Source organism: Balearica regulorum, chromosome 1, assembly GCF_011004875.1.
Source record: "Balearica regulorum gibbericeps isolate bBalReg1 chromosome 1, bBalReg1.pri, whole genome shotgun sequence".
NCBI lineage: Eukaryota > Metazoa > Chordata > Aves > Gruiformes > Gruidae > Balearica > Balearica regulorum.
Genome location: NC_046184.1, coordinates 46925024 through 46934881, shown reverse-complemented (window position 1 = coordinate 46934881; position 9858 = coordinate 46925024).

Here is a 9858-nt window from a genome sequence, read left to right as displayed (position 1 = left end):
GAGCGATGTCCGCGGTGCGCGGCCAGGTGCGACGAGGGTCAGCCCGCTGCCTTACCAGGGCGAGGGGCAGGACCCGGCCCCGGACTTTTCTTGAAGAAGCTTTTCCTCCTTGCACCTTTTGGAGCAACGCCTGCTCCAGATCCGGGAAAATAGATCCTCTCCCTGCCCCCCGCCCCCGCCGCTCGCATCTCCGTGTGCTGGCGTTTCGGCAGCTTGTTTATGCCTTAAAAGCACTAAATGCCTTGGGGGAGGAAAAAAAAAAAAAAAAAAAAAAAAGGGAGAAAAAAAAGAGCTCTCGGTGTCTTTTAAATGAAAGACACATGCAACGTTGTTGCAGCCTGCAATCCACTTTTATCCCAATAAATGTCCCTCTTTAAAGGCAGCTAGTAAACTCCATGGGAGCCGAGGACAAGGAGCATCTCACGTGCCCGTAAAAAACCAAGAGCTCCAGCAGCAGCAGGGCTTTTTCTAGAGGGGCTGTGGGAAGCGCGGCTGCCCACCCGCGGGGACACGCGTGTCCCGCTGGCGACGAAGAGCCGCCTCGGCGGCGACGGCTCTCGCTCCCTGCCGGGCGGCCTCGGGCGGCCGCGCACCCCGGCAGCGCCGCAGCTGCCCTCCCTCCGTCCCTCCGTCCCTCCGTCCCTCCGTCCCTCCGTCCCTCCCTCCCGGGCGGACCTGGCCACCCCGGCGGCTGCGGCTAACCCGCGGGGCGGTGGAAGCGCCGGCCTCGGCTGGGGACCTGGTTCGGGACAGGCTGCCGAGTCCTCTGTGCTCTTCCCCCCGCTCTCCCCGCTCCGCTGAGAAATAAAGACCCTTCCCGCAGAGCCTGCACCCCCGGTGGTGACTCCACTCGCTTTTCTCGCCCCGTCTTTGCAAAGCGCTCCCCGGCGAGATTAGCACCGTGATTTATATACGCCCTTAGAATATCTGAGTGTTAAAGTTAGAGCGCGACACAAATTATAACCGGATCTTAAAAAATCTGTCCCTCCTTCCCAGAAAATAAATAAATAAAAGAAAATCAGAGTGGCTCCACATCATTGTTAGCTCCAGGGGCCAAATTCTGCTCTCATTTACCTCTGTGCAACCCGGCTGACTTCAAAGGGAAGGAGAGATGTAACCTAGGGGAGAATTGGCGCCACGTATGGCATTCGTTCTCCTTAAAAGCTTGAAAACAGAAAGCTGACTTCAGCGAGCTAAAACCTTCTAAAAGTGGTTGGACAGATCCCGAGGGAGAAGGCGGCAAAAGAAAAAAAAAAAAAAAAAAAAATCCTGTGCTGAGGTGAGACAGCTTTGAAAAGCATCTTTCTTCAGGGACTGATTCCCTCCGCCAGGCAGCCCGGTTATTAAGAGCTGCGTGCAGATGTGCCGCTGTGTTTCCAGAGATGGAGTATCTCCTAAACCTTCTGTGAAAGGGTGTTATGTGTGATGGAGAGACGTTTCGTGACCAGAGGTGGTGTGAAGGAGCTCGCCCCTGCAGCGCGTAGGAGCTCCTCGGGGGAAGCCTGTCCCCTGAGATAAGCCGGGAGCGCACACCGCGGGAGGCTTCCCCGCCTCGGCACCCGCGGGGCTCTCCTGCGGGGAAGGCGGGTTGCCTTCCCCCCCCCCCCCCCGTCCTCCGTCCTCCGCCCTCGCATTCCTCCCCTTCCTGAGATCAGAAGTTACAGACCTGAGCGCAGGAATGAGGATCCCGCATGAATTGCAAGCGTCTCGCTGCCGAAAAGTGCTTTAGGAAAAGAAATGTGGGAGTCCGGTGCCGGAGCCGCAGGGTAGAGACAACCCGCCCTGGGCAGGGTGGTCATTACTTGGGTCCTCAGCTGCTGCTGCCGCTGCTGCTCTGGATGACAGTTTCCAGCCGAAACGGTGCTACCGCATGTTTGAAGAATCTCCTTAACAGTTCTCCTCAAATTCTTGCGTTGGTTTAAATAAAGTGAGAACAACATCAATACAGGCGAGGATCTCCTTCCAAATGCCCAGGAATCCCCATCTCCCACTCCCTCCTCCCCATTTCTAGTATCGATTTTTAACTATGGATGTCAGGACACAGATAAGATATTTCAAAATTTTTTTAATCTATTTTACACCAACACTTCTCTTCACTCCAGAAAAGTTAGAACACCAAATTTATTTAGAGACTGAATGGGAAGAAATCAGCGCTACCTGGGACTGGGCTAAACGAATTTTGGGGGTATTCTTCGCTTCCTTCCACGTCTACACACTCTAGTTATGCGTGAAAATGGCAGGGGAAGCTATGAAGACGAGAGCTGTGTGTTCCCGCGGGGAAATAGCCCCCTCAGTAAAGGGCGAGTGGGGGCTGCAGCAGGGGAAGAAGGGGAGTGATGCGTTTCCTTGAAGGAGACCGAGTACCCCACCAGCCGCGGGAGGAAGAAAGGTCCATGAAATGCGAAGAGAAGTGGCTATCTCGAAAAACAGGTGCTCAAACGGTTCAATATTTCCACAAGCCTTCTGCATTCTTTGCTGAGGCTTTACCTAGTTGCTCATTTCACGTTCAGACCCAGAGATTTTATTGCATTAGGTCGGTTCAGGAGTTAGGCTACAGAGAGACCCTCCGAGAGAGGAGTACCCCGGTATCCCTCGCCCGGTCCTGGCAACGAGCGACCTGACCTGCCGAGGCGAGAGAAGGTGTAAAAAGACACTCCGCGACTCGCTCCACATCTCCTTCCCAGCAGAATGTAGCAAATTGCAAATTACAGATTCAAAATCTAGCTTGGCTGAGGTATAATTTTCCAGACATCCTGTTTGTGAGAAGAATCATGTGAAGTATTCTTACTGCCAGCAAAAAACGTGCAATACATCTCAATGAACACTGAAAGAGGTTGGGTTTTGGGGACAGTTAGACCTTTTAAAATTTTTTTTATTTTTTTTTTTTTTCAAATATGTTAAGCATCACTATCCTAATGTCTAAAAGTAACGATTGTGCTTCGGATCTCCATCCAAGCCCCGTTTAACGAACTTTCTTCCTAAAGGGCAGGTTTTGTTCACCTAAGAAAACAAACAAAAATCAGTTGTGGTGTAGGTGGATAGCCTTCAGATTTTCCGCTCGGAGTGGAAGTGTTTAATTGACATTGTGTGCCTTTACCAAAAGCCTGGGCTCTGTATTTTCAGAGATAAGTGAAAGTGCAGGAGCAAATCGACTACTTTTCTACTCGGTAATTTAATGTTAGTTCTGCGTGGGCAGAGGACGAGCCCGTTGAGCCCCGCTCATCTGCTGGAGGTGCACACAGGGAAAGCGATGTGTCGTTTCTCATTACGCTGGGCCCGAGCCTGGAGCCTTTCCCAGCCAAACTCCAGGTTCGGACGCTCCCAGATTTTGTCCACAAACCAGCCAAAACGTAACGACAGCAATCATTTCACGGTTCCTGCAGTTTGGCGTTTTGACAGCACCTCAGCTGTTTGAGAGGTTTCCTGTATGACACCTGCACAGATAAAATGAAGATTTCATGTACCTCAAAGGCGTATTCAGGGGGAAGACAAGAAACTGGTGAATGGGCAGATTCCTCCGTCCCTTTCCGCCCGTTAGAAAGCGAGATTGCTGTCAGAGCTGGGCGAACCTCGACAATTTTTTTGCTTGCAACACGTAATGACTCTTCTTAAACCATCTAACGTTTCCTTCAACACAAAATGGCATGAGATAATATTTAGTGTGTGGATTTAATCTTAGCCCCATAGGAAAACTCAGCAGAGATGCTCTATAAAAGCATTAATCTCTTATCTTGATCTAGTTCAAATTATAATGAATCCTACTTACATATGTACTATAAAAACAAATCCTACAGGAATTTAATCTACGCTTTATCGGGCTGCTATTGTAGCCCCTTATCAAGTTTAGAAAGGATTTGAAAGTTGGGCCGCGGGACTCAAAGCCCCGTGCAGTTCGGCACTATCAGGAAGGAGAGATCTGCTCCTAAAGGTGCTTCTCGGATCCGATTTTTGCTCCGCACTTCGTCTAAGACTAGGATCCGGCTTTCCACTCGGGAACATCGCAAAGACAGGCACAGCCTTCCTCTGTGGCGCTCCTCCCGGAGCAGCCGTCTGTGTGTGTCCCCCCCGTGTCCCCCCCGCCTTTACGGGGGGGACAAACCTGCTGGCTGAATTAGCCGAGCCGGGCTTGTGCTCCAGCAGCTGGATCTGCTCTTTGAAATCCAAATCCTGCCCGCTCCGGCCGTGCTTTCCAACAAATTATAGAGATACACGCAAGGCAAAATACAAACACCATTCTTCATATCAAAGAAACAGACGCCTTACGAGAAAAAATCCAAACCTGAAAAAGAAGCTCACTAGTATGTTATGCTGTATGTTACGGGTGAACATTTGCTTCTCCCTCTCTCCCCGGGAATTTATTTCCAAGGAGGGGGAGCTCCCCCAAAGGAGCCGATTAAGAGTTTTAAGTGTAGAAGTTTAACTGAATAAAGCTGGTGGGTTTTGTTGTGGTTTGTTTGGTTTATATATATATATATATATATTTTTTTTTTTTTTTTTTTTTTTTTACCAACGACCCTACTAGTGAGCTTCTTTTTCAGGTTTGGATTTTTCTGCCATCGCGAACCGACGGAGCTCTGACTGTAGAGCACCGAGCATTACCGCACCTCTGCAGACGAGCAAACCAAAAGAAAAGCCCTCCTTTGCAAGTTACGCGGTCTTCCCTGCTGGCAGTTTGATTAATATTGGGACAATTCCGAAAAAAATATACGGGCTACATTACCGGAGCGACCTCGAGGCTCTGAATGTATCGAGGGGCCTGGAGAGCGTGTGGGGGGCTGCCTTGTCATCTCAGATGAATTGATTTCTCCTAGTGCGTGAAATATGGGTCGACATTCTGGTTTCTAAGCACGAAGCTAAAGGAAGGTGTGAGGCAGAAGGGACAGGGGCTAAGAAATAGATCCCTGTTCAGGTTGGAGGCACTAACAAACGGATGCATTGAGCTGCTTTGACAGGGACTGCTGGTTTTCAAGGCTAGCTCGTTTGAAAGAACCGTTGCTGCTTTTTTTTTTTTTTTTTGCCCTTCCCCCCCCCCCCCCCCCAATGCGATGTGTGCTAGATCCGATTAAAAATGTGTAATTCAGCGATGCTGAAAGCCACAGAGCAATTTTATTCCGGTCTTTCAGCACCCGGCTCTGTACAGTCTCAGCCTTATTTTGTCCTTTGCTGAGAGCTGCCTATATCTTTTGGAACGCAGGCGTGCATTAAGGAGCATCTATCCCCGAGTCTTTAGACTCTTTGCCCTCCTTACCAGAAACGGCTAGATGAATACAAAAAAGGACTTAGTGGTTAACCGATATGTTGGTAATATTTCATCCACGGGCCTCCTCCTCCTCCCCTTTTAAAACTTCAGCTCTTGGAAAAACAACATATTTTAAGCTTTCCACACAAATATTGATACTGGCAAATAAAGTCAGCCCCCAGCCTATGGGTAGAGACAGTCTTCTTTTTGTTTCTACTCCGGGCAATCAAAATTAATCCACTGTATTACAAATGGCTGAGGAGTATTTCACTTTTCCTGACAAAACCCGTACCTGGCATATTTCACCGCAAGAGAGCTTTTCCCTAGCCCGTTTGTGTGGTGCCTGGTTCTAGGGGGTATCAGGCAGCGACGGGCGGTGGGGAGGGAACGTGACCCAGCAGGAAAGTCTCTTATTTCTGTCTGCATCTGTGCTGGGGCGAGGGGGGTTGGGGTGTCACCGAGTAACCAGGTAAAGCGGCGGTGGTGTAAGCGTGAAGCCTTACCTCGCCTCCAGCTTGCGGGGCAAGAGGTACCCGCGAAGAGAAAGCAGGTCACCCCCCGGAGCACTTGACATCACAGCCAGCGCATCCCTCCAGACCAGGGACAAGTCCTTCCCGCACCGCCCCGGTCGAGGCTCCGAGCTTAACCCGGCACAGGGCCAAGCTGCACATGAACGCAACGACCTCTCGAGTCATTACCCGCAATTAAAAGCGAATGAAAACGGCACCAACATGAAGGGGCTGTATGAAACGCAGCTCTTCGCTATTGGTTTTTATTCAGGCAAAAGTCGCACAAAAATCAATGGGGCTGAACCCGCAATGAAGAACGAAGCCCTTTCTCGTAAAATGGGGAACGAATGAACGTATGATCTCACACGCACCCCGTTCGCCCTGCGCTCCTCCGGAGCGGGGCCGCAGCGCTGCCGCCCCCGCGGGCCGACACCGACCCCAGCGGCGCGGAGCGGCCTCGCTCGCCCCGCCGTAGTTTTCACAGAAGCCGCAAATTAAGAATAAACTGCGACGGAAGAGAAAAAGCTACCAGAAATTACCACTTCGTGGTCGATTTATTTCTCTTCGTCTCTCCTGCCGCTCGCCTAGCTGTGCTTGGTTTTTTGTTTTTGGGTTTCCCCCCCCCCCCCCCCCCGCGGCACGCCTTCTTTTCTCACATTAAGGAAATTGTCGTTTAAAGGAAAATTGCTGGAGAACTGTATTAAATCGCGCGAATGGCAACTTATTAGGCAAATTAGAGTCAAGCTTACGGTTGACTTGTGTTCTTGCAATGAATAACCTCTCGAACGTCCTACACGTGGTGATGGTGGCAGAAAACGCGCAATTTTGAAGGGACAGCTCTCATCTAATGACCGGAATGTGACAGGAAAACAGAGCCGAATTTATTTTTTTTTTTACCTTCTCCTTTTCAGAGCGTGGGTCACAAGCACAGAAAATTAAGCCGACTTGAAATAAAGGCATTCATGCTTTATTAGAATTTTAACTAAATAGCTATAGCGACCTCTCCTAAAAAAGCCGTCCTGTACAGATAGCTCAGGATATTTGTCGCGCCCGTTGGCTGTAGCTTAGGTAATTGGTGGTGCTTCTTTGCGTTCAGGCTTGAAGCAATGCCTCGCGAAAAAACCCAAAATGCTAACCTCTGGTTTCTTTCTCTAAGAGTAATTTAACAAATGAATGCGCTAGGAATAAAGATAACTCAACCCTCAGCTATCAACTAACATTTTTTTATCACATCTTAACTTTGCAAAATTGGCATTGGTTGTTACCAATACAAAAATGTTTTTATCTGCTTCTTGTTATTAAAGACATAGCAATTGCGTTTCAGTCAGAAATAATTTTGCATCTACCTGGGTATTTGGGCTTCTTTAGCGTTTGACGCAAAAAAACCCCTAGCTATATAAATAGCAATCAATCAACTAAGAAACTAAGAAAAGGTTGCTTAACGAAAAAAAATCTGTCATTCAAATGAAGAGCAGGAGAGGAGCAAATGCTAGTTCTCAGCAGCTAGGCATGTGCTAACCTGTTGTGTAGGCATTTATGTCATCAAGGTAACGGAGGAAGTCCATCTGTGCTCACGAATAATCCATTTGTCCATCTGCTCTGCAAATAACAGCGTAGTCCATAATGTCATTCATTTCAACTTCCAGTCCTTGTAAGGATAGCCAGTCTGGGGCAGTTGCACAATATTTCTACTAAAAGTCTATTTGAAAACCCAGTCCCTGTCCATTGGCCATCATAGAAATTCATGAACATCTCTCCAGTAGGGATTTTAGTGCTAACAAACCCTCAGCACAACTTGGCACCCAGAAAGTGCCTTGAGGGTGGATCCAAGGAGATGTGGTCAGCACTTTCCTGTCCATCTACCTTGAGAACCAGGGAAGCAGTTCTCCACAAGACCCAACAGCTGTTTTAGACTGACATATATTGTTACTTGCAGGCCATACCTATGTCTCCTTCCCTACTCCAGGCACATTTTTCTACCTCTGTGTGAGGAGAGGTGTCTCATTCCTACTTAACCACAGCTATATCCGTGACCAGTTGGCATCCCACTTTCATATATATATATATACACATATATATCACACAGGCTCTTAGAAGTGCTGCAGTAGTTCACCATGGGCCAAGATTTCCATTCTCTAAGACCTTATGCAATGATGAAATCAGCAGTGACTGTGATTCATCTGCTTTCCACAGACTACTAGCTAAAATTCCTATACTGGGCTAATGCTTTTCACAGCTCCTACAAAAAATAAAATTAGTTAATTTGGTTTTCACTTATGACTGTAAAAAGAAATAAACAAAGCAACAAAGTTTGCCGGTCTAAGTTGGTTATTTTTCCAGCTAGTACAGCTAAGTACAAACAGCTTGGATCTCAGATGTGGTATCAGGCTACTCAATCTTTTATAATATGGTTGAGTTCCTTTCCTGCCTTTTTGGGGCCATGCGGTAACAGCTACTTTTCATATGTGTTTTTCTCATTAAATAAAAGCATATTAAGATATCGCAGTGCCACAGAATATTAGCCTGGCTTCCATTAATGCTAATAGGAGTAACTTCAGTGTGTATGAAGGAAAGACTGTACCGCCATAAATATACATTGCCATTATGATGATATGACACTAAAATCAAAAGGATATTGATCCGGTATATTCCACATAGTGCGTACAACAGTTGCAGTGGGAGACCAAGTGGCAGTTTTGCACCCTTGTGTCGGAGGCCAGACTTGGACGCCACTTGTGGCATGTTTTTGAAAAATGTGAACATTATGTACAGGGGACAATCCTTTAATGAATGTATGTTTGAATAATAGGATTATTAATAATTAATTATAATGATTTACGAAGTCAAAAAGTGACACCAACTCACCCTGCACCAAAGCAATGTCTATCCTATAGATACATTGTCTCCCTGCTATTTGCAGATCTGTTAAAACAATAAACCTATTTGAGCAATAATCTTTTGAGTCAACACGGTTACCGTTTAAGAGTGTCCTAACGTGGAAGTAGGAAAATCTGCCCCTTATTCCGTGAGAAACATTTCCTCATGGCGTTTTGTCATTCAGGTGTGTGTTATCTGAGAACCATTAACACCTTGTTCTCATGCAGAATACGCATTTTGGGGAGTATTTTTTTCTGTTGCAGCAAGTAATGATGCTCCTAAAGCCACCATTCAAACAACAGAGGGTTTAAAAAACTACTGTACAGATGATCAGGTAAGGTGCACACTCCAGGGAATCATTCAGGAGAGCTCGCAGAAAGCTTTTCAATTCAATTTGGTGAATGACACCCATTAAAAGGATCAAAGCATAAATGCATCTTGGTGGTTTCATTCTTAACTTTGAATCAATGCTTTTCTGCATTTCTGAGACTCGAGCTGCATATATCCAAGGAAGATTTTCTTAAAAAGCTTATTGACATGAAGTCATTCCTCCTTCATGTTAAAGGATCTACAGGGAAAAGAAAAAGGTGCTGAGGAGATGATGCTAGAGAGCTGTGAAGAGGTCTGGAGCACCAAAAAGGCAGTAGCCCATCTAGAAACACACAGTTTTGGGGATTTGTTGTGCAGGCTTTGCTGGGCCGTCACTGTGACTCACAGCTGCACCAACATCAGAACAGATTGCCAGAGAAACTTACTTTTAAGAATATGTTCTCGTCCTAAATGTGAGTTGCTGGGGGTGAGGGGGTGGGAGGGCATGTGGGTAGGAAGAAGAAAGAAAAACAAACCCAAGACAGACGCAAAGAAAGCATGAAACAGTTTTCTGTTACCTAAGATAGGGCTTGAAAATATGTCATGATGTGTAGCATTTGTGTTACCTCTGATCTTACATACCATAAGGTGTGACTATGAACACCAGGCATTTGTCCAGATTTAGGGTTGCTTCACCTCATTCCTGAAAGCCATAAAGGTCTTTCTGCTAGTTTGAACAGAAATCGCACCTTGCACTTTTACCCATATTTGACCAGATACAGTGTACTTTCAACACTGCAATTCTTAAAAAAATGTGTTGGATACAATAATAAGACATCATCCTAGTATGCTACTTAACCTACGCATGACAATATCAACTTATGGAATAGCAGACTAAGCATATTATGAACCTGAAAAGGCATG